At 41.5% G+C, this 26740-nt stretch overlaps 1 long non-coding RNA gene across 1 annotated transcript; it reads right to left on the bottom strand.

Moving 5' to 3' along the window:
* Positions 1–253: 253 nt before the first annotated feature.
* LOC118385666 (uncharacterized) lies at positions 254–6197 on the bottom strand. The gene is made up of 3 exons (XR_004826080.2): positions 6084–6197; positions 4300–4485; positions 254–2537 (listed from the first exon to the last, which is right to left on the bottom strand). It is a non-coding gene; the product is annotated as an uncharacterized LOC118385666 (long non-coding RNA).
* Positions 6198–26740: the final 20543 nt, after the last annotated feature.

Below are 26740 nucleotides of genomic sequence, written 5' to 3'. Positions count from 1 at the left end.
TTGTTAAATTTTTCCTTGTTTTTACCTACACACACTTTTCCACACTTTTATTACCCTCAGGTTCAGTGGACCCGAACACCACACATGTAATATAAATGTGTAGAGGGTGCACAATGTGCACTCAATGGAATGCGTTATTTTATATGGTCTACACAGAAAAAGGCCAATGAGTCTCAGGTTGAAAAAAGTATTAATTATTTTATTTTAGTAAGCATTGAAAATGGGTCCCACAGACCCAAACACCACACAAGGGTTAAAATAGTGTAGAATTCCATTAGTTTCTGTGGAGGAATGCTCCTACTGGGGAGTGCCAATATGGCTGACCAGTGGCTTCAAAGCCTCTCAATGACCAATGCATAGCATCATCAATCCAGGGTTTATATACGATACAGTATTGGTCCAAACATGTCTTCTGTGGCTGGATAACATGTCCAACACCTGTTCTCTATGGGTGGACAATGTGTCCTAAACATGTCTCCTATGGGTGGATTACATGCAGAACACTTTCTCTATGTGTGACATAGAGAAATGACATGTCCAAACATGTCTTCTACTCTATGGGTGAACAACATGTCCAAAGCACGTTCTCTATGGGTGAACAACTGTGCCATACAGAGCACACCTTTTTTATGAACACATATAGAAACACAAGGTTAGGAAAAGGCTAATTGTAAAATAACGAGGTGAATTAACCATAACCTAATAACTGGATTTGCTTTAGTCTATGAATTTATCAAGTGGATGAATAATACAATGAAAACATTTTCTAGCAGACTCAGCGTAGACCTTTGGTCAGCAGCCCTAGGGGAGCAATGTACTGTGTACACATTTGGCAGCAGCAACGTACTGTACAGTCTGCCTGCCTTGCTTCTTCTTTTTACAAGAATCACAAACTCCAGCCCAGCAAACACGTACTTTTGAACTGCAGACAGCCCGCAGCCTGCAGCCATAACGATCACCTTTGACTGAGAGAAATAAGCTAGTTTGCAGCCGAATCCGTAGATCTGTGGGAAATCACACACTCTTCTACTTAAATAACTTATTACTGAGGCCAGCTACACCCACATCGCTGTGGTAGATTTCAGGGTCCAGTGCACATCTGAGCCTGACAAAAGGTGTTAGTTTTCAAATTGTGATGCAATTTAGGATACCACTGTCTCTCTGAAATAAATGAATACACATTCCTCATGTTGTGCACTGTTGTAAAAGCATCTGAGGAAGAAAGAGAATGAGAGGCAGCAAAGAGAAGGAGAGAGGCACTGGCATTCATGCAATCTAACAGTACAGTATTTAGTTAATTATAAAATAACTCAAAGGGATGAAATATTCAAGGATGAATAAGTGGAGTACGCAATTATTGTTGCTTTCTCAAATATTCATAAGCGACGGTTTCTGCATACCAATCACACCGTTGTTGCAACTCGCATGGACAGAAAGACAAACATTTTGTAAGGACTCTACAGCAACCTTTAGCTCTTTATGTGTACCTGACATTTAGAAAATATTTGTCTACATTAATTCTCAATTAAATTCTCAGCTTTTCTCTAGCTCTAGTTAGTTAATAACATCGTATGTGATTATGGTAATTTTTGATGTGTTTCAAGTAGTGAGGAAATAAGTTATCATTTATTAGCATTATGACGGATACTCTTGATGACTTGATGAGGTTGAATTCACACCCAGCATACTGTACATATATATGTACCAGATTGCAGCGCACCAGACGTCAATACTTGGCCCAATAGCAGTAGTGTGATGTAGAGAGAGAGAGAGATGGATATTTACATTACATAACGATATATATACCCCCTAATGCTATACCTTGATTCCTCCATTTAAGTCTATTGTTTTTACTGTAGTTCCAAGTCAAGGACTTCCTGAGGGAATCAATGGGGTTGCGGTCATGTAGTACTTACTGTGGGTCCTTGATGTTCGTGTCAGATCCCCGTCCCTCCCCTCACCCCTTTCACAGCCACTGAGCAAGGGCAAGGCCCATGGCATGATCAATCATCTACAAATGGCTCACTTCCTGAAAAATAACATATAGTATGAAAACAGCTACATGCTGGTGGTGGGGTTCAAGTCTAAGGAATAGTGGTGGCTAATTCAGCATGATAAATGTCCATTGGGTGGCTATTCAGCAGCCTGATGGTCTGGGGGGGGTAGAATCTATTGGCCAGTCTGTTAGATTTAGTCAAGATGCTCCTGTACTGCACACGTCTGAGTGATGGAAGTGGGGTGAACAGGCCGTGGCTCGGGTGCCTGTCCCTGATGATCTTCTTGGCCTTGCTACGACATCTGGTGTTGAAGGTGTCTTGGAGGGCAGGCAGTGTGCACCCAGTGGTGCGTTCCACTGAGCATATCACCCTCTGTAGTGCCTTGTGGTCAGCGGCGGTGGAGTTGGTATGTTTAATCTCATTTTTAATAAATGAAATGATACTCTAAATTTGTAAGGATTCGGCAAAGTCAGTACTTGAGATATTATTCATTTCTTCCTTACTGCGTTGGGGCTTCTCGGCTTTGATGCATTTTGACACCTTGGGGGAAAAAAACATCTTTCAGCTCTGCTAAAGTGACAGTGCGCTTCTCCGTCAGTTTGGCTTCGGATGAGAATAGTTTTAGCTTCATATATCATGATATGTTGACTTTCTCATCTCCATGAGCATACTATGTAACTCTTCTCTGACTGGCATATGACTAAAACATAAACAAATGAAATGTAAATGATCTTTATTACATATTCAAGGTGGCAGACATTTCAAAGCAGCTATTTTGCCATCAGAACATCAGGTAACTGTTTAGATTTTTTTTTAAATTTTTAAATGTCCACTGAAGAGACTGGTAAGTTGAAGCCAGTATTTAGTTTATTACAGCTCTCCACTCTAATAAAACATAAAACCCTATGCAATTAGCACAATTACTATTCTTTATAGCTACCGTATTCTGACTTAATGTCAAGGGAACAGCTGTTCTAAACTACTGTGTCCATGCATTATTTATTTTTATATTACTATTATTATACTGAGGGAACATTCTATTAGTTTGAACAAAATGTTCTCTAATTTGAGAAAAAAATTGGTTTATTATCTAATTGTATTATAACTTTTATCTTTTTTACGACAAAATCATCTTCCATATAATTCATGATCTGTCAATCATTTAAAACTTTGTTATCTGTTTGGGTATATTTGTTAGGGTACAATTAAAATGTTATTTAGTGTTTCTAGAGTTCAATGTCTAAGTGAGTTATGTAAATCCATTTTACAATTGCCACATATCATATTCTAATTAACAACTTTAATCAATTGAAAATGTGAAGAAGCCAATTATCGCCAAACGTTAGGTTATTATTAATTTTGGGAAGAACAGTAGCCATTAAATTATAGGGTAAACAATGTATACTCTTCAGGAACATATAGTATATGTACTGCATCTGTCTACGACGGCTTCATTTGAGTTTTGGTATGAAGATATTTAATAGCATTCAACAGTACACGTTTATTCATCGACAGTAAACCTTGTCAAAAGTAAATAGTTTGCAATACAATTAATTTATATCTAAGGGAATATTAGAGGGAACAATGCCTTTTTTTGTTCACATTAAACTACCATCTGAATTGCCATCGCCTCTCCCAGATACACAACCACATTACAGTGCCACAGCCACAATAGGCCGATAACTGGTTTATCATTGGTTGGTCCTTCTGTAGCTCAGTTGGTAGAGCATGTAACGCCAGGGTAGGCCACTTATTATATGATGAACCCGCCCCAATTCACAACTACGCCTGTAGGAATTATCCAGCGATAACAGTGCTAGTGTCAAGCCCTGGTCGAGGTATTTTGTGTTTATCTTCATTTATTTGGTCAGGCCAGGGTGTGGCATGGGGTTTTTGTATGTGGTGTGTTGGTATTGGGATTGTGGCTTAGTGGGGTGTTCTAGTTAAGTCTATGGCTGTCTGAAGTGGTTCTCAATCAGAGGCAGGTGTTTATCGTTGTCTCTGATTGGGAACCATATTTAGGCAGCCATATTCTTTGTGTGTTTCGTGGGTGATTGTCCTTAGTGTCCTTGTTCCTGTCTCTGTGTTAGTTTACACAAGTATAGGCTGTTTCGGTTTTCGTTACGTTCATTACGTTATTTTTTGTTGTATTTGTATTGATTCATGTTTTACGTTTGTTTATTAAACATGGATAGCAATCTACGCGCTGCATTTTGGTCCGACTCTCCTTCACCACAAGAGAACCGTTACAGCTAGAGAAATTAATGGGGTTTTCATGCAAAGGAGGGATAGCAGAGATTACCTTATACAGAGAGACACACAAAAGGTATTGAGTGATATGAGTTCAGATACCGGGGCCTAATACTGTATCCAGCCAAGCCTTACGGGGAATCCGTCTCAGATCTGCTCTCCATTTACAGTCACGGCAAATGATACTTGAAGATGAGTATTGGGGTGGCTGGCATGGCACCAGAGGTGTATGGACTTCCTGTAAGGAGACAAAGGAGGTTTTAACATTTTCTAGCTGACTTCATCAGGTATACTGTAGCTTTTATTAATGTTATTTCTAAATAGTAGATGTTTGGTCATCGATATTTGAGAGTCTATGCAATGTAAATTGTTATTATGGGGTAAGCACACAGACACTTTTATTAAGTGAATGCCTTAGAACAAGACATTAATTCTCCTTTTTGCACGCTCATTCCAAACACCAACTGCATCAATCAAGACATATTCAAGAAAATTAACAAACTTTGAATGTTTGGCCAAATCTTATAAATGCTAAGTACACAGAGTATACCCCCCTGCTGTCCTGTTGCAGTGTCATTCTAGATTTGTGTGGAGGTGGAAAAAGTAATTTTCCCTCTGACACAATCAGTGTGTACACTACCTGGCCACATCTGTTCTCTCAGGCAGAAGCTGTAAGGTGAGAGTTTATACTTGCTCTGCCTGTGTGTGTGTGATTGCAACCGTATCAAAGCTTGTATCGTATTTTAGAATATTAATAAACCTAACCATGGCATTTTGACATTTGATTTTGTGCCCATAAACACACAAGGTTGGAACATTATTGAAAGTTCAATTACAGATATTTCAAAAAAGTGAAGAGGCAATTTTGGGCAAGATATAAAGTCAATACATGTGTTAAAGGTCAGTTATGCCATGGATTCAATTACTCCTAGAGAGCCTGTGAAGTTGAACTGCTATATGTGACAGCGCTGTGCAAATACATTGGTGTGATCAGAATTGAGAAGGGCAAGAACTAGCTCTAGAGAACATTATAAAAGAGCACCTTTTCCCTCCCATGCTCTAAGTTTCTTTTTAGCTCCAGCTCAGACTTCAGAGTAAATTGTGTTTTTAACCTTTCGGTTGCCCGAAGGGATCAGTGTCAAATACAGTCCAGTACACACGTATGTAAATGTTTGCCCTGTGTAAATAATGACCTTTGTGTTTAAGCAGTTTGTTGTGCTGTGAGGTGTTATGGATCACGATGAACGGGTATCAAAACCGTCTGGCAAATTGACGTTCAATAATGAGGCAATCAATTCCCACCATCAGCAAGGTTATGTGCACCACTCTTAATGACAGAGACTAATGCAGCATCCTATAATGCTTACATCTCTACCCCCAATTACTGCTAAAGGAAAGAGCACAAGGTGGGTTAAAATGACAAATCGCCAAGTACATTAAACAATGTAAAATATTAAGACACTACGACTGAAAATTACTAATCAGAACTACTTAACACATTAATATTTAAATTGAAGGGAGACTCAATTGTTATGTTCACTACAACATATCCCTGTACTAATTTCAATAATGATCGTTCAGAATACATAATGCAATTTAGTGTCAAAATGTTCATAAAACACAAAACTTACAACTAACGAGAACCTAATAGGTGGTGATGTCACATTATTACATAAAGTATTGGACACTAAAATACTTTGAGTTGGGTTATTCAAATGGTTCTAGGCAATGGGTTTCCAACAAATGTAATGAGCGAAACGTATTACTTTTTAAAGTGATTTAAACCAAAGAAAGGCCTCACGAATTGTATCAAAGTATCAAAGAAAACGTCAGTACCTTCAGCTGTCGTAAGACTTTTGTCAAAACCCTTTTCTTCCAGCATAAAACCAGGGGGTTAAGGTGATTTGAGTGATGAGCGTGGTGTGTGTAGGTGTTTTTGCTAGTGACCTTGTTTGTAATAGAGTTTTACTTCTCAAAAATCTCAGGCCAATCAAGTGTCAGCCAGGTGTGATTGGATTCCAGTGGGTGCATTTTAATTGCCTCTCCCCTTCACAGTTGACACAGGCAGGGCTATGTGTGGTACTTCTACCCTGTCGCTAGCTGAAGAAAGAGAAACAACAATTAAAATGGCCACCAGACCAGAGAAAGAATGTCTGGAGAATTCAGCTAATGACAAGAGTTTGTTTCAAATGCAGTAGGGAAAGAGAACAGTGTACAAGCACTCATTACAAGGCACTCAAAGCCTTTCAACACTCACAGTTTAAGGAACTTTTGTCACAGCAGGTTTAATAAATGTATTTCATTCGGGACTATTTGATAGCTCTGGCACAAGTCGACATATGAACCTAACAGCCAAGGCTAGGGCCGTCTAACCTAGAACAAGTCAGTCTGTCTGTTTGAGAAGTGAGCACAGCATCATTTGTATTCTTGCCATGGCGAACTACTAAAACACTTGACGGAAGTTAGACAGATGATCAGAGAAAAGAGGATCAGGCAAAACTATACCCACACAAAAGATTAAGGCACATCTCAGAAAGATGTTCAAAGGAAATAAAGGCACATAAAACGTGTACTTTGGAATTGGTTATACTATGTATTTGATAAGTGGAATCTAACAAGTAAATGGATATTCAGGTGGGTTAGGAGAGTAGGTTGACACATTTATCAAGGGTTCAGCAACTCTGTCTGAATGCTAGGCAACGCTAGCTTTTTCGAACGGCTTACAACTATCAAAACGTAGGCTAGTAAAAATAATATCATTAGGAAGAAAACAATGTCTCGATAGAGAAATGGCAAAAAAAAACTAATTCCATCATAATGTAATGCTCCAAGTCATATTTATAACAACCATAAAAATACATTGACTCCACAATCTAAGCAAGTGATACACCGAAGCTGCTGTCATACGAGATACACATCTGAAGAAAAGCTCATCAGGACGAATGGTCGTTATCTCAACATAACGCTCAGTGATTCAATCTTTTTCTTTCCCTCCTGTTATTCATTATCATATAGAATACCTGATGTAGCACAGCATCACGTCTCGTCGCAGTGCCCCGATTTTATCGCTTGGCACTGCTGGAGGACAATACACAACAGGCACAGATTAACGCAAGATAAAAACCCTTCCAATTAATCAAGAGTTGAGTGGGAGAGACTTTCAATTTAATCTCTAAAAGAAGAATCCTTCATGTACTCTATTGCACCATGTCAGACTTTAGGGGCTTAAGGGATTGCGATGAAGGCTTACCTCATCTGGACAGTGGACAGTTATTGAGTGCACTTTTGTCCTTGGGGTCAGGCAACGGCCTATGTTCTAGTGGTGACTCGGTTAGGAAAATGTGCAGCTCTGCATTACATCTCAGTGCTTTGTCAACTTTACTGGAGTGAAGTGGTATTAGAGCAACTTTGCTCTCGATGGCAGTCACAGTTGGATGGACTAACAACTATGAACAATTGCGAGATAAAAATGGTTGTTAAAAATTATTCAAACAAGTATCGGGTATATAGGACTCCGATATTAGAAATGCTAATATTGCTAACGCCATCACCAATGATAAATGATCCACTTTAAATCACGAGATGCTCAGGAAGCATAAGAGAGTTTTGCTGTTCAATGTCTCCAATAATTAAAAGGTTTACCCCATAAACATATCATACTTCAAAATATCAGCCCACAGTACGTTTAATTATACAATGCTAACATGTACAGTATGTCTAACTTTAGAAAAACAACTATTGAAATAGCGAACTGTGTAATGTGGCTGCCAATTGTACTCAATCACACTTCACTAGAAAGCCCTCAGACGTACACTATAAGTGTGAACAAATTTGTTTTACTTCTCAAATAATATGTAACAAATAACAAAACAATTGTTCAACACACATATCACTCACACCAGTCCTCCTCAAGTGAGGCATGGCCTTTAACACCAACTTGAAGTAAATCATTCTTTGATTATCTCTCATTGTAACGGATCTCGTCCTCCTCTTCCGAAGAGGAGTAGCGAGAAGGATCGGAGGACCAATGTGCAGCGTGGTAAGTGTCCATAATGTTTCATCAAAAAACACCACTGGAACAAAACAATAAACATGAATAACCGAAACAGTCCCGTGTGGCAACAAGCACTGACACGGAAGACAACCACACACAACTCAAAAGTGAAACCAGGCTACCTAAGTATGATTCTCAATCAGGGACAACGATTGACAGCTGCCTCTTTCCACTGGGATTCTCTGCCTCTAACCCTATTACAGGGGCTGAGTCACTGGCTTACTGGGGCTCTCTCATACCGTCCCTGCAGGGGGTGCGTCACCTGAGTGGGTTGATTCACTGTTGTGGTCATCCTGTCTGGGTTGGCGCCCCCCCCCTTGGGTTGTGCCGTGGCGGAGATCTTTGTGGGCTATACTCAGCCTTGTCTCAGGATGGTAAGTTGGTGGTTGAAGATATCCCTCTAGTGGTGTGGGGGCTGTGCTTTGGCAAAGTGGGTGGGGTTATATCCTTCCTGTTTGGCCCTGTCCGGGGGTGTCCTCGGATGGGGCCACAGTGTCTCCTGACCCCTCCTGTCTCAGCCTCCAGTATTTATGCTGCAGTAGTTTGTGTCGGGGGGCTAGGGTCAGTTTGTTATATCTGGAGTAATTCTCCTGTCCTATTCGGTGTCCTGTGTGAATCTAAGTGTGCGTTCTCTAATTCTCTCCTTCTTTCTTTCTCTCTCTCGGAGGACCTGAGCCCTAGGACCATGCCCCAGGACTACCTGACATGATGGCTCCTTGCTGTCCCCAGTCCACCTGGCCATGCTGCTGCTCCAGTTTCAACTGACCTGAGCCCTAGGACCATGCCCCAGGACTACCTGACATGATGACTCCTTGCTGTCCCCAGTCCACCTGGCCATGCTGCTGCTCCAGTTTCAACTGTTCTTCCTTACTATTATTTGACCATGCTGGTCATTTATGAACATTTGAACATCTTGGCCATGTTCTGTTATAATCTCCACCCGGCACAGCCAGAAGAGGACTGGCCACCCCACATATGCTCTCTCAAATTCTCTCTTTCTTTCTCTCTCTCGGAGGACTTGAGCCCAAGGACCGTGCCCCAGGACGACCTGACATGAGGACTCCTTGCTGTCTCCAGTCCACCTGACTGTGCTGCTGCTCCAGTTTCAACTGTTCTGCCTTGTTATTATTCGACCATGCTGGTCATTTATGAACATTTGAACATCTTGGCCATGTTCTGTTATAATCTCTACCCGGCACAGCCAGAAGAGGACTGGCCACCCCACATAGCCTGGTTCCTCTCTAGGTTTCTTCCTAGGTTTTGGCCTTTCAAGGGAGTTTTTCCTAGCCACCGTGCTTCTACACCTGCATTGCTTGCTGTTTGGGGTTTTAGGCTGGGTTTCTGTACAGCACTTTGAGATATCAGCTGATGTACGAAGGGCTATATAAATAAAATTTGATTGATTGATTGAGAACCATACTAGGCCGAACACAGAAATCCCAAATTATAGAAAAACGAACATAGACAACCCACCCAACTCACGCCCCGACCATACTAAAACAAAGACATAACAAAGGAACTAAGGTCAGAATGTGACACTCATTGTACCTAAATAGCATCATGTCGGCAGTGAGCCAAACCCAATACAGCAAACAATCTAATTGTTTTTAGATGTGTGGTTGGTAAGTTAATTCCTGCATTTATATTCTACCACTAATTATACCTCATATGCTTTCAAGCTTGTTTATTCTTTACAAAGACACAAGGACAACTGAATTAATGTTTACTTTGCTTTGTCTTTACTTTGCAATGCCTTTTTGCCACAATCACAAATTCTGTTCACCAGCTCTATTGAAATGCCCATGGAAATTGTATTCTCAATATATGTGAGGCTGAGAGACTGTTTTCTGCATTTGAATGAATCCATGCCATTACCTGAGGCTTCCCTGATAAGAGAGTCAGGGAATTAGGTGAATTTTCTCCCACTTCTCTGAAAATATCTATTTTTCGATGGTATTATCTCCTGGGACATAAATGAAGTTTGCTCAAAATGTCAGCTTCAGCAGATATATCATTTGCTCTCCATAGGATAGAGACAAAAATTATAAATAAGAGTGACAATGTCATGATGCTTGGTGTACATTTTACACCCACAGAGAATTTAATTGATGCCTTCACTTTAAAAGGAGTTGATTCAACATTCTCATGAGGCAGAAGAACTTCCAAATGTTTGTTCTAGTGACAACAATGGTGCAAATGTTGCTTAGTGTGTACAGTATTTTTTTACAGTGTGTGCAGTGTACTCTACCGTTCAAAAGTTTGGGGTCACTTAGAAATGTCTTTGTCATCAATGACAACATACATGAAATGAGTTTCAAAATTAATCGGAAATATAGTCAAGATGTTGACAAGGTTAAAAATAATGATTTTTAATTGAAATAATAACTGTGTCCTTCAAACTTGGCTTTTGTCAAGGAATCCTCAATTTACAGCAATTGCAGCCTTGTAGACCTTTGGCATTCAAGTTGTCAATTTTTTTAGGTAATCTGAAGAGATTTCACAATATGCTTCCTAAAGCACCTCCCACAAGTTGGATTGGCTTGATGGGCACTTCTTACGTACCATGCGGTCAAGCTGCTCCCACAACAGCTCAGTAGGGTTGAGATCCAATAACTGTGCTGGCCACTCCATTATAGACAGAATACCAGCTGACTGCTTCTTCCCTAAATAGTTATTGCATAGTGTGGAGCTGTGCCTTTGTCCTGTTGTAGGAGAAAATTGGCTCCAATTAAGCTCCAATTAAGCGCCGTTCATAGGGTATGGAATGGCATTGCAAAATGGAGTGATCCTTTTTTTCAAGGTCCCTTTTACCCTGTACAAATCTCCCACTTTACCACCACCAAAGCAACACCAGACCATCACATTGCCTCCACCATGCTTGACAGATGGCGACGAGCACTCCTCTAGCATCTTTACATTTTTTCTGCGTCTCACGAATGTTCTTCTTTGTGATCTGAACACCTCAAACTTGTATTTGTTTGTCCATAACACTTTTTCCAATCTTCCTCTGTCCAGTGTTCATTTGCCCATCTTAATCTTTTATTTTTATTGGCCAGTCTGAGATATGGCTTTTTCTTTGCAACTCTGCCTAGAAGGCCAGCATCCCGGAGTCGCCACTTCACTGTTGATGTTGAAACTGGTGGTTTGCAGGTACTATTTAATGAAGCTGCCAGTTGAGGAATTGTGAAGCATCTGTTTCTCAAACTAGACACTCTAATGTACTTGTCCTCTTGCTCAGTTGTGCACCGGGGCCTCCCACTCCTTTTTCTATTCTGGTTAGAGGCAGTTTGCACTGTTCTGTGAAGGGAGTAGTAAACAGCATTGTACAAGTAGTTTCAGAAGAAATTCCTTTGTTTCTGGCCATTTCGAGCCTGTAATCAAACCCACAAATGCTGATGGTCCAGATACTCAAATAGTCTAAAGAAGGCCACTTGTATTGCTTCTTTAATCAGTACAACAGGTTTCAGCTGTGCTAACATAATTGCAATAGGGTTTTCTAATGATCAATTAGTCTTTTAAATTATAAACTTTGATTAGCTAACACAACGTGTCATTGGAACACAGGAATGATGGTTGCTGATAATAGGACTCTGTACGCCTATGTAGATATTCCATAAAAAATCTGCCGTTTCCAGCTACAATAGTCATTTACAACATTAACAATGTCTACACTGTATTTCGTTCAAATAAACCCCCACTTCCTTTCATTCTGCTAGCAAACGTGCAATCTTTGGAAAATATAATAGATGACCTATGCGGAAGTTTAAACTACCAACGGGAGTTGGTTGTCTGGTTATATACTGTATCGGTAGGATAGAACAGCGGAGTCTGGTAAGATAAGGGGAGGCAGACTACAGTGCCATGCAAAAGCTGGCATTGGCCCCTTGGTGTTCCTCCTGATTTTGTTTTTGCATTACAACCTGTAATTTAAATGGATTTTTATTTGGATTTCATGTAATGGACATACACAAAATAGTCAAAATTGGTGAAGTGAAATGAAAAAAATTACTTGTTTCAAATTAAAACTGAAAAGTGGTGGGTGCATATGTATTCATGCCAATTACCTTCAGAAGTCACATAAGTAGTTAAATAAAGTCACATGATCTCAGTGTTTATATACACCTGTTCTGAAAGGCCCCAGAGTCGGCAACACCACCAAGCAAGCAGGCACCACCAAGCAAGCAAGCAAGCAAGCAAGCAAGCAAGCAAGCAAGCAAGCAAGCAAGCAGGCACCACCAAGCAAGCAAGCACCAACCAACCAACCAACCAACCAGGCACCAACCAACCAGGCAAGCAAGCAAGCAAGCAAGCAAGCACGCACCACCACGCAACCACCACCAAGCAAGCAAGCAAGCAAGCAAGCAACACCACCAAGCAAGCAAGCAGGCACCACCACCAAGCAAGCAGGCACCACCACCAAGCAAGCAGGCACCACCACCAAGCAAGCGGCACCACCAAGCAAGCGGCACCATGAAGACCAAGGAGCTCACCAAACAGGTCTGGGACAAAGTTCTGGAGAAGTACAGATCAGGGTTGGGTTATAATAAAATACCCGAGACTATCACAGTGCATTTATACGGAGACTTGATTACACACAGGTGGATTGTATTTATCATCATTAGTCATTTGGGTCAACATTGGATCATTCAGAGATCCCCACTGAACTTCTGGAGAGTGTTTGCTGCACTGAAAGTAAAGGGGCTGAATAATTTTGCACACCCAATTTCTTTCAGTTTTTGATTTGTTAAAAAAGTTTGAAATATCCAATAAATGTCGTTCCACTTCATGATTGTCCCACTTGTTGATTCTTCACAAAAAAATACAGTTTTATATCTTTATGTTTGAAGCCTGAAATGTGGCAAAAGCTCGCAAGGGTGCCGAATACTTTCGCAAGGCAGTGTATGTACAGTGGAGCAAAAAAGTATTTAGTCAGACACCAATTGTGCAAGTTCTCCCACTTAAAGATGAGCGGGGCCTGTAATTTTCATCATAGGTACACTTCAACTATGACAGAGAAAATCAGAAGTTTACATACACCTTAGCCAAATACATTGAAACTCAGTTTTTCATAACTCCTGACATTTAATCCTAGTAAAAATTCCCTCTTTGGTCAGTTTACATGCACTCAATTATTATTTGGTTGCATTGCCTTTAAATTGTTTAACTTGGGTTAAACGTTTTGGGTAGCCATCCACAAGCTTCCCACAATAAGTTGGGTGAATTCCTCCTGACAGAGCTGGTGTAACGGAGTCAGGTTTGTAGGCCTCCTTGTTCGCACATGCTTTTTCAGTTCTGCCAAAACATTTTCTATAGGGTTGATGTCAGGGCTTTGTGATGGCCATACCAATACCTTGACTTTGTTGTCCTTAAGCCATTTTGCCACAACTTTGGAAATATCCTTGGGACCATTGTCCATTTGGAAGACTCATTTGAGACCAAGCTTTAACTTCCTGACTCTTGAGATGTTGCTTCAATATATCCACATAATTTTCCATCCTCATTATGACATCTATTTTGTGAAGTGCACCATTTCCTCTTGCAGCAAAGCACCCCAACAACATGACGCTGCCACCCCTGTGCTTCACGGTTGGAATGGTGTTCTTCGGCTTGCAAGCCTCATCCTTTTTCCTCCAAACTTAATGATTGTCCTTATGGCCAAACAGTTCTATTATTGTTTCATCAGACCAGAGGACATTTCTCCAAAAAGTAAAATATTTGTCCCCATGTGCAGTTGCAAACTGTAGTCTGGCTTTTTAATGGTGCTTTTGGAGCAGTTGCTTCTTCGTTCCTGAGCGGCCTTTCAGGTTATGTTAACCTCTCTACCCCCCCTACTTTTTTCAATTTCTGTCTGAAGACATACCCAAATATAACTGCCTGTAGCTCTGGCCCAGAAGCATGGATATGCATATTCTTGGCACCATTTGAAAGAAAACCCTGGAGTTTGTGTAAATGTGAATTGAATGTAGGAAAATATAACATAATAGATCTGGTTTAGATAATACAATGAAAAAAGCATACGTTTTTTTAAATTTTATTGTTGTTTCATCACCTTTAAAATGAACAAGATAAAACAAACATTCAGATGGGATGATGGGGACAATTTCAGTGAAAAACATAAGAGGGCAACAGTACTTGTGCAAAGTTTCAGAATGATAACTTCCAAAATGAGTGTGCTCCATGACATTTATCATGAAGTCACCCAGGTGTCCCACACAAGCATCCCAAGTGGCCAAATTGGTGAAGGTATAAATTCTGAAACAAATAACTATATACAAAATACCAAAATGGTATTCTAACACCCCCCACCCCCACACCCCCCAAAAAATTGAGAAAAAAATATGAAGAAAAAAATATATACCTGTACAAAATCACATGGGTAACTATTTACACACTTTATATTTGGAAGACCCTCAGTCCTCTATCAAATCAAATGTATAGCCCTTCGTACATCAGCCAATATCTCAGTGCTGTACAGAAACCCAGCCTAAAACCGCAAACAGCAAGCAATGCAGGTGTAGAATCATGGTGGCTAGGAAAAACTCCCTAGAAAGGCCAAAACCTATGAAGAAACCTAGAGAGGAACCAGGCTATGAGGGGTGGCCAGTACAGAACATGGCTGAGATTTTCAAACATTCATAGATGACCAGCAGGGTAAAATAATAATAATCACCATAGTTGTAGAGGATGCAACAGGACAGCACCGCAATAGTAAATATGAACAGTTTCGGGTTCCATAGCCGCAGGCAGAACAGTTAAAACTGGAACAGCAGCAAGGCCAGGTGGACTGGGGACAGCAAGGAGTCATCATGCCAGGTAGTCCTGACGCATGGTCCTAGGGCTCAGGTCCTCCGAGAGAGAGAAAGAGAGAATTAGAGAGAGCATACTTAAATTCACACAGTAATATAATAATAATAATATATGCCATTTAGCGGACGCTTTTATCCAAAGCGACTTACAGTCATGTGTGCATACATTCTACATATTGGTGGTCCCGGGAATCGAACCCACTACCCTGGCGTTACAAGCGCCATGCTCTACCAACTGAGCTACAGAAGGACCACAGGACACCGGATAAGACAGAAGAAGTACTCCAGATAAAACAAACTGATCCTAGCCCCCCGACACATAAACTACTGCAGCATAAATACTGGAGGCTGAGACAGGAGGGGTCAGGAGACACTGTGGCCCTTCCGATGAGACCACCGGACAGGGCCAAACAGGAAGGATATAACCCCACCCACTTTGCCAAAGCTCTACACAATATTGTGAAGCTGATGCCAGGTGCCATAGAAGTCTCTTTCTGCTGTAAAGCAGAGGGTCACCAAGCATGTGGTACAGGTGATGGGGGTCTTCATCTTGCAAACAACACAGCGACGCCTACATGCTCTGCCCTTTTGGCCCTTAGGCACATTCATGCCTGCTGAAATACATTTGGGCAGATGAACACTTGTGGCAGGAGCAGAAGAGACAGAAAGGACAGAGGTAGAGTAGGTAGAACTTGGTGCAGTGGTGCTGCTGCCAGCAAGCTCATTGATGAGCAGCTCTCTGAAGGCTTTCTGTGAGAGGAAGGGCTTTCCACAGCTCTTAGCCATTTCCTTGTGTAGGATGAATGCATTCACCACAGCAATGTCGATGAAATGATAGAAGAATGTCTTGTACCATTTCATCGTCTTATGGAGGACATTGTAATAGCCTATCAGTGCATCTGATAGGTCCACACCTCCCATGCTCTTGTTGTAGTCCTTTGCTGTTGTTCTGGGAATGATTTGCACTATTCGCACCAAAGTAGGTTCATCTCTAGCAGACAGAGCTCGTCTCCTTCCTGAGCGGTTTTACGGCTACGTGGTCCCATGGTGTTTATACTTGCGTACTATTGTTTGTACAGATGAACGTGGTACCTTCAGGCAGTTGGAAATTGCTCCCAAGGATGAAGCAGACTTGTGGAGGTCTACAATTCTTTTTCTGAGGTTTTGGCTGATGTCAAGCAAAAAGGCAGTGAGTTTGAAGGTAGGCCTTGAAATACATCAAAAGGTACACCTTCAATTGACTCAAATGATGTAAATTAGCTTATCAGAATCTTCTAAAGCCATGACATCATTTTCTGGAATTTTCCAAGCTCTTTAAAGGCACAGTCAACTTGGTATATGTAAACATCTGACCCACTGGAATTGTGATGCATTGAATTATAAGTGAAATAATCTGTCTATGAACAATTGTTAGAAAAATACTTGTGTCATGCACAAAGTAGATGTCCTAACCAACTTGCCAAAACTATAGTTTGTTAACAAGAAATGTATGGAGTGGTTGAAAAATGAGTTTTAACAACTCCAACCTGCGCATCAAGCTTAATGACAAGCTCGAAGGGTACTATGATGTTGAATGCTGAGCTATAGTCAATGAACAGCATTCATACATAGTTATTCCTCTTGTCCAGATGAGATAGGGCAGTGTGCAGTGTGATGGTGATTACATTTTCTGTGGACCTATTGGGGTCCAGCAATTTAAAGTTTGTCTAGTGTGACAGGTAAGGTGGAGGTGATATGATCCTTGACTCATCTCTCAAAGCACTTCATGATGACATTAGTGAGTGCTACGGGGCGATAGTCATTTAGTTCAGTTACCTTTGTATTCTTGTGTAGAGGAACAATTGTGGCCATCTTGAATCATGTGGGGACAGCAGACAGGGATAGGGAGAGATTGAATATGTATGTTAACACACCAGTCAGCTGGTCTGCACATGCTCTGAGTACGTGGCGAGGGATGCAGTCTGGGCCGGCAGCCTTGCGTGGGTTAACACTTTTAAATGTCTTACTCATGTCAGCCACAGAGAAGGAGAATCCACAGTCTACTTTATTATCCTCAAAGCGGGCAAAGAAGGTATTTAGTTTGTCTAGAAGCAAGACGTCGGTGTCCGTGACGTGGATGTTTTCCCTTTTGTAGTCCATGACTGTCTGTAGACCCTGCCACATACGTCATGTGTGTGAGCCGTTGAAAAGCGACTCCACTTTGTCTCTATACAGAGATTTTTTTTTTTATTACCTTGTGAAGGGTATAACTACACTGTTTGTTTTCGGCCATATTCCCAGTCACCTTTCCATGGTTAAATGTGGTGGTTCACGCTTTCAGTTTGGCGAGAATGCCGACATCTATCCACTGTTTCTGGTTAGAGTAGGTTTTAATAGTTACAATTCTCTTGGGAGGTAATATGGTCGGCATTCGATTGTGAGGAATTCTAGGTCAGGTGAACAAAAATACTTGAGTTCCTGTATGTTGTTACAATTACATTTACAGTTACAATTACATGAGTCGTTAATCATGAAACATACACCCCCGCCCTTCTTCTGATTTCAATCGAACTTGTTATCTCGAGACTGGACATTAGCGAGTGATATACTCGGTAGCGGTGGGTGGTGTGCGTGCCTCAGAAGTTTGACCAGGAGACTGCTTTGTCTTCCTCTTCTCCGGTGGCGTTGTTTTGGGTCAGCCTCTGGAATCAGTTCAATTGCCCTAGGTGATTCGGACATAGGATCCGCTTCAGGAAATCGTATTCCTTGTTGTAGTGCTGGTAAGTTGACGTTGTTCTGATATCCAATAGTTCGTCCCGGCTTTATGTAATAACACTTAAGATTTTATGGGCGAACAATGTAAGAAATAATACGTAAAAAAACAAAATACTGCAAAGTTTCCCAAGGACTAGAAGCGAGGCAGCCCTCTCTGTCGGCGCCATCCCTACTAATTCAATCTGCAGAGAAGAAAGGGACCAAATCCCCAAATACAGGTGTGCCAAGCTTGTATCGTCAAACTCGAGGCTGTAATCGATGCCAAAGGTGATTCAACAAAGTACTGAGTAAAGGGTCTGAATACTTATGTAAATGTGATATTTCAGGTTTTTATTTTTAATTACTTTGCTACAATGTCTAAAATTATGGGGTACTGTGTGTAGATTGATGAGGGGAAAAAAACGATTTCATTCATTTTAGAACAAGGCTGTAACGTAAAAAAAATGTGGAAAAATTAAATGGGTCTGAGAACTTTCCAAATGTACACTATTATTTATACAACCGGTGGGTCTAATCCTGAATGCTGATTGGTTAAAACTGCATTCCAGCCGGTGTCTATTCCACAAGTTTCCACCGGCTAAACCTATAACGTTTAAATACCTATTTACTCTCTTCCATATATATATATATATATTCCACCCACAATTACATAGAACGTCTTGATATTTCAGTCCAATAATATCACTGAAAAGAGTGGCAAGATGTACTTCAAAAAACATTTTAATGTTATAGCTCAAGAGATCTGTCTAATTTGAAAGCTATTCTCAGATACACGTCCCCAAAGGCTCAAAGCATACACTGATCCAGATTCATCACAGATAAGGATACACATTTCCGCCGAAGTGCATGTGGCGATGATTATACCATTCGAATATCTCTTTTCAGAAACACTGTCATTGCACTTCTATTGCTTTGTGCTTCTCTCTTCAGAAGTGTTATCGGAGGTTTCAGTTCCAAAATTAAAATTGGAGGCTTCTGGATATCCTTATATATATAATTACAGCTTACAAGCATCAATTTCACATACACACATAATTGAGAAACAGAGTGGGAAGATGATATTGGTCATAAGTAGAGGCTTTGCAGGGAAAGGAGACCTTGTTGCCATGCCTCAGTGTTCCCCCGCTAAGGAACTCATAGGGGTGTCACGCCCTGACCTTAAAGATCAATTCAATTCTCTATTTGGTAGGTCAGGGTGTGACTAGGGTGGGAAATCTATGTTTAAATTTCTTTGTTGGCCGAGTATGGTTCCCAATCAGAGGCAGCTGTCTATCGTTGTCTCTGATTGGTGATCATACTTAGGCAGCCCTTTTTCCCACCTTCTGTTGTGGGATCTTGTCTTTGGTTGTTGCATGTGTTTGCACTCCTAGCTTTACGTTCGTTGAGTTGTTTATTGTTTTTGGTGGAACATTTATAATTAAAAGAAAATGTACACCTACCACGCTGCACCTTGGTCTTCATTTAACGACGGACGTTACAAGGGGGGGTTTGGGAGATTTCAGGTATACTGTCGTTATACTGTTACACTTTAATAACATTGTAAAAATGTTCTCATTTGACCTGCATTTAGCCTATATGGTCATTACTCAAAATAAATGTGTTTCACCTGGTGCCATGCTGTTTTATTCACTGAGGTAGTTTTTTTTCTGTAGCACCTGTGTAGCACCTTAGAGATGTACTCTATATCTCAAGAATGAGAATCTATTGTATATTTTCTTTGGCATCCAATATATTTGCACCCTCGTTGCTATGAAACCTTACACATTAAAATGAAAAGGGGTTACTGACAGACACTAGGTTGCTATTCTCTCCTGTTAGATCCAAACATAGCCAGACATGTTCCACTGTGTGTGTGTGTGTGTGTGTGTGTGTGTGTGTGTGTGTGTGTGTGTGTGTGTGTGTGTGTGTGTGTGTGTGTGTGTGTGTGTGTGTGTGTGTGTGTGTGTGTGTGTGTGTGTGTGTGTGTGTGTGTGTGTGTGTGTGTGTGTGTTTAGGATCATTCAATATTGTGTGGATGAAGGGCGGGTTGAATAAAGAGAAAATAATACATAAAAAAATCTTGTGCAATTTATATCTATAGGCTACATTGAGGTATTTCTTTCAATATTTGAGGATGGCATTAGTGCATAAGCCTACGCTTTAGGGCCTAAATGTACATGTGCCAAATAGCCTACAAGCCAATCCCCAAATGCTTTTGGGAAGTACAGAAAACGTTGTCGCTCCACTAGGCAAAAAGGACATACAGTAATTCAATAAGGGGCAGAAAAGTAATGTTTGGAAAATATTTGGTGAAGTGGTAAATGAGGATGATAGCAGTGCCGGCTATGTTGTGTGTGATGACTGTGAGGCATTATACAAATTCAACAGTTGGGACTTCAAATAGGCCTATGGCACGTCAAGGGAACTGTAGCCCACTGTTCAGGTGGGTTAAATGGAAACTGAAATCTGGACACTGACTGTAAGTCTATAACCTCTCACATAGCCCTAAAATTAACGCCTGAAGACTTAGGCATTTCTTGCAGTAAAATTATACACCAAATGTAGGCTTAGGAACAGGAGTGGGGAAATATTATTTATTTCAGCATCTTGAGAGAATGAGAATGTGAGGTTACATACCATCTGTAGAGGTACTATCTTTATCAGCATCATAAAAGCTGATAGTATTTCAACCACATAAAATATGCATCCAAGCCTAACTGAAATCTTATCAGAAACATGTTTGGTAATTTTTCACATCTGTATCTGTATTCCCAGTAATGTGAAATCCATATTTTAGGGCCAATTTTTTAAAACTTCAATTGACTGATTTAGAAACTGTTGCATATTGTGTATATATTTTTGTTCTGTGTAGTTGACATCATTAAGGTTCTCTCTGTCATCTCTGTTTCTTCCGTGGAGAAAATATGTTTAGGGACCGGAGAGAAAATCCAATTGTGTTCGTTGTCTGTAGCTTATGCCTGCCAATACCATAACCCCACCACCACCATGGGGCACTCTGTTCACATGGTTGACATCAGCAAACTGCTCACCCACACAACGCCATACACGCTGTCGGCCATCTGCCCGGTACAGTTGAAACCGGGATTCATCTGTGAAGAGCACACTTCTCCAGTGTGCCAGTGGTCATCAGAGGTGAGCATTTGCCCACTGAAATAGGTTAAAACGCCAAAATGCAGTCATGTCAAGACCCCGTGAGGACGACGAGCTGTCAGATGAACCCCCCTGAGACATTTTCTTACAGTTTGTGCAGAAATTCTTCAGTTGTGCAAACCCACAGTTTCATCAGCTGTCCAGGTGGCTGGTCTCCGACCATCCTGCAGGTGAAGAAGTTGGATGTGGAGGTCCTGGGCTGGTGTGGTTGCACGTGGTCTGCGGTTGTGAGGCCTGTTGGACGTACTGCCAAATTCTCTAAAACGACGTTGGAGGCGGCTTATGGTTAAAAAAAATGTATTCCATTCTCTGGCCAAAGCTCTGGTGGACATTCCTGCAGTCAGCATGCCAATTGCACACTCGTCAAAACTTGAGACATCTGTGGCATTGTGTTGTGTGACAACACTGCACATTTTAGAGTGGCCTTTTATTGTACCCGGCACAAGCTGCACCTGTGGAATGATCATGCTGTTTAATCAGTTTAAGGTGGACGGAGTATCTTGGCAAAGGATAAATATTCACTAACAAGTATATAAACAAAATTATACACAAAAGAGAAATCAGCATTTTGTGAGTATGGAACATTTCTATGATCTTGTATTCCAGCTCATGAAACATGGGACCAACACTTCACATGTTGCGTTTCTATTTTTGTTCAGTGTAGATTGAAGCATTAATTTTAGCGATTTATAACATTATTTGTTTGTTTCCTAGGGCAGAATATAGTGATAGAAGAGAAGCTGGATGCATCTAATAATAGACAAGTTGACTAACAAATAGCCTACCAAAATGTCAGAAATTATAAGCAGGAACATGTATAAATCCGGTCTGAAAAATCCTGCACCCCCTGTCAATAAATCGTTCCGCCATCTCTGACTGTAACCTAAAGCACATTTTTTATATTAGCGGGTTAGGGTCTGGTGCAGGAGTCAGATTTTCACTTTATCACATATAGTCAGGCGGGTGCGGGTGGACAAACAGCTGACTCACGCACCACTAGTATGCATGCGTGTTTCTGTGTGTATGCTTGCTTGTGTGATTATAGCTTCTTACACTGTTCCTGGATCTACCCCCCTTCTTTCCTCTCTGCATGCATTCTTTCACAGCTGGGTTTGTAGGCATCACTCAGTCATATACAATATTTCTCAGCTTTTGATGCTGGGGCTTGAGTCCCAATGTGCTGCTGAGCTAGCAATAAATAAATACTGAGACAGGTTTGTCATGGTGGTTTCAAATGCCAATCCTCTGTGGGTATAGAAAAGAGACCATGGGTTGCATGAAATATATACATATACCTACATTACCTGTTGAAATAAGTCAGGAATTTATTTGTCAAGCTTTCACTGCAGGGTCTGTTCCAGTAACTTTCCACTACCTGAATATTTCTGTTCTGGCTATAAGTAGGCATATGCATGCATGTGCTCACACAGTCATACACACACACGTGTTCATTCTTGTATTTATATGCTCAAACACGCACACAATCATGCTCTGTATGCAAATATATCCTAGTATGGTATAGGCAAACACACGCTACATATCCTCTCTCTCTAACACACACGCACATACCCTCTGTGTGTGTGTGTTTGTGTAGAATCTGGAGGAGCTGCACTTCAGGACTGCAGTTTCTACCGGGGGATTTTATGCTGGCTCTGCAGAAGGCAGAGCGGTAGGAGGCGTGATGGAGCAGTTTTCCTCGGATCGATACCCCCGGACCACTGTGCTCAGAGGACAGCAGATTCGAGATCCCACCCACCCTCCACACCCACCTCTGCCCACCTCCCCACCTGCCTGCCCCTCCACTGTGAGGACCTGCTGCCATGGGTTAGGAGGGAGACAATGGCTGCATATGATTCATCCTTAATGCTGGGGAGTCTGGGCCGGGCCGGATAAGCAGGCCCTCATTAGTCACTCATCCCCAGGCCTCCAAACTGAGCCTCTGTCTCTTCTCTATCCGCCCCCACACACATATACCTCTTCACACACGCACTGTTCTCACACACACACACACACACACACACACACACACACACACACACACACACACACACACACACACACACACACACACACACACACACACACACACACACACACACACACACACGGACACTCACATGGATCATACACAGCCCTTGCTTTAATTGATTGCCTTAGATATTATGAAACAGGCCACAGCGAAAGATCCCACAGGTGGGGTGAGCACATCAAGGGTATAAGGACCTGTGCCTGTCTCTACTGTATTGCAGGCCACCTCCACCTAGCACCATTTTTGGAAGGGTTTTGTAATAGTTAAGTGGGTAGCTTTACTTCTTAAACAAGTATTGTAATTGCTCCAGGCAATCTCAAAAGAAGATTCAGTCTACATGTTTTAATGTGTGCCAATTCAGTTCATAGTATCTTAATTTCAAGGACTTGTATTGTCCTGTAACTCTGATTCCATTTAGATTCATTCTATGCCTGCAGGCCAGAAAAACTAGCATTCACCAAAGATAGCATGGTTACATCACCTAGTACAAACTCGGTCCTGGGGCCTCCCAGGGCTGCACGTTTTGGCTTTTGGCCTAGCACTACACAGATTGAAATAATCAACTCATCATCAAAACCAAAATGTTCACCCATGGGAGGCCCCAGGACCGAGTTTGGGAAACCCTGACCTAATGCAATTGACCAAAATAACAGACATGCGAGAAGAGTATGTCAGACGCAGGCATAGCTAATCCGGGTATCCCATCATTTGAGAGCACCGGGTAGCAGAGACGAGCGATGAGAGTGCAGTGATTATACAGTAACAGTACTGGTCTGAAGCTGGGCTGGGCTGACTGTCTGACTCGATGAAGAAGAAGACAATGTGTGGGAGGTTTATATAATGTCAAACTGCCACTGCTGCCTGTGTTCCTGATGCCATTATATCATGAGGTACAGCAATTATGTTTCGTCTATGGATCTCTCTGAAGTCCTAACAAGGAGAGAGAACAGTAGGAGAAGAGAGAATGATTGTATAGTGGACACAACTAAAAGGGACCCAGCTTTCAGGTTTCAAAGAAAGGAAATTCAGAGGCCCAGTAGGAGTGAATGCTGTAATTGCCCCCTTCAAGGACCCCTTGCTTCCCTCAGGATACAATGTAATGACCTTCTAGTCTGTGTCTGTGAAATGGTGGTATTGGTGTACTACCCAAAACCAGACCACATCACATGTTGTTCCCTTCATCTTGATTCTTTGAAGTTGACAATGTTGTAATTTCATAGTTTTTGCATGTACCTCCCCAATATTTATTTAGCAAGACAAATTTGTGTTGTTTTTTAATTCATCCGAAACTGTACTTCTCAGGCCTCAGTGAAACGCTTGCTGCACATACCGTGCCCTTGTTTTAAAATATGAGTCACTTTGGTTAGGAAAAACGAAGGCATGTCTTCCAGGCCGTCAGCTTAGCTACTCACCATCTGGCTGTTCTCTGAAAGAGTGACAATTTGGACATGTTTGTTTGAATCACTGATACGTCATGGGAGCCATTCGGTGGATTTATTTCCAGACAGAATGCAGGTTTAATTCACTTCTGTGGCAGGCCTTGTGTTTAGTCGAGAACGGGAAAATGTAGCCCAGTTATCCTCTTCTGTTCTTTCATTGTCAAACACAACGGGAAACAAACCTTAGTACGACACCAAAAAGAACTGTCACTAGATGAATCATCGTGTGTGAATACCCCATATCTATGAACTGTGGGAGACCCTGAATCAATTAACAGATTCTGACAGTCGTTACGTTTTTATGACTACCTGCCACAGTGCTAACCACGGATTCCTCAGCCTCCGACAGTCTCCCGAAGACCTCTGTGAGTGACCGAGCAGAGACACAGCTGCCAGACAGGAAGTGACCAGATCAAGAGTATCACACTGTGACAGGAAGCGAAAGAGCACTCAACCGGTCTCATTTGAGGTGTTCCACCTATCTGGCCTGGCCATTTCAAACCTGTCAGTCTGTGAGTTGTGAGGGCAGGTCATAGTCCTGTGAATTAGCTCAGGCTGGACCAGAGGAACCTTCCAGCACAGCTCATTACCCTCTCCAGTTCCAGTTCCAATAGAAATACTGCCATGGCCCCATAGGCACATATGTGCTTAAAACACTTAAGGTGAGAAGACCGCTCGCTGAATCAACGTAACTATGATATGTGTCAAAAATGTGTTGGGATTCAGCTTAAAGTCATAGCCATTCCTTTGGTAAATTGATTAAAGAGAGTAATCTTATAATATGACCGAGCAAATCCAAGAGTTCAGCCCTCTTGAAGTCAATCAGAGTTCGCAAGAGCTTGACTGAAGTGTTTGATCAGACAGTACACTTTTCTTTCCATAATCGTTCTCTGTGATCACCATACCAAATGAAAAGTCATAGCAGATGCTTCAATATTTGTTGGCTGGGATTTGATAATGGACCATCTGGTAAAATATGCAGCCCGTTGTGTCTTGAGATTCTTCACACGTTACGGTTTGGTGTCGTTGCAATCAAATGTACATCACGCTGGTGGATCTCAGGCCACAAACCCATTAATCATCTATGCACAAGTAAATGTCTGAATTATGAATCATTTGGACTAACTCAAATGTATGCAAACTGTGTAAATATGTTCAAACGTATATTTCCCGTGAAGTGTTTTGCAATTTTCACAATAACTGCATTCACTTGAAACATCAAACTTAAGTGCCATATGCCCTATGAAGGACTTTAAATGAATTAAAGGAACAAAACATAAATGGACAATCTCATGTTCTCCTAGAGAATTTATGGGCATGTGTATAGCAACATCCGGATTGGCATTGTGACTGATGAATGCCAAATAATCCTTCAGAAATCGAATGGTACCGCACATTGTGGAGCTATTCTGTGATCCATATGCTAGTCGTATTAATAGTACGTCACCACAACGTCTAATACTTTCAGGGGAAGACCCTCGGCTCAAAAATACTATTTCAATTTTTAAGGGGCTTGTTTATCTACTATGAAGAAATATTAACATGATCACAAGGACTTAATGAAACATGGCATGCTGCTGAATGAACTGATGAGGCTGAAAAGTGTCCTTCTGTAATTACCCCAGTGGTCAACATGTTAATTATCTGAGTTTCTATGAGCTACCATAATCCTAATATGCTTTGTCTGTAAAGCCGTGGTGTGGGGCCTTGCATCAGCCCAGATCAGATGAGGGATCAGCGGGTACGTAGTAAAGCATTCATCTATCCCCTTTATTTTAACCAGGGCCTTTATTGAGGGGATCAAAAGGGCTTAGAGTCCTCTCTGCATAGTTGAACAAAATCAGAGGTGTCAGGGAGGCATAGAGGTCAGGACATGTCGATTACTGATAGACTGTCCGTGTGCCTCAAGACTATTCATCCTGACAACACACTCCTCCCATTGAGGCTGCCTCTGGTCCCAGATCAACGCACCAGATTAGCGTAATGAGTCTCTGGTGGCATTCACAGTCCAACACTTGAGGAGAGTAGCGTTTCACCTCAGAGAAACGGAGGATGTGGCATGATGATTGTCCTAAACCCCCTCGGGTTAGAACAAGAACTGTTTTCGGATGCAATTTTAGGACAGTCTAGAATGTAGAGGATAGTTGCATTTTGCATGGTACTTGAATCCAATGCTGATAGATTTATGTTTGTATTCCAGACAGAGAATAGTTATACCGTAGGTCACCAGTTCAGCTGTGTGGTGAACAGTTGTTGCTGAA

The sequence above is a fragment of the Oncorhynchus keta genome, chromosome 6 (assembly GCF_023373465.1).
Source record: "Oncorhynchus keta strain PuntledgeMale-10-30-2019 chromosome 6, Oket_V2, whole genome shotgun sequence".
Lineage (NCBI taxonomy): Eukaryota > Metazoa > Chordata > Actinopteri > Salmoniformes > Salmonidae > Oncorhynchus > Oncorhynchus keta.
This window is presented reverse-complemented; position numbering and strand designations above follow the sequence as displayed.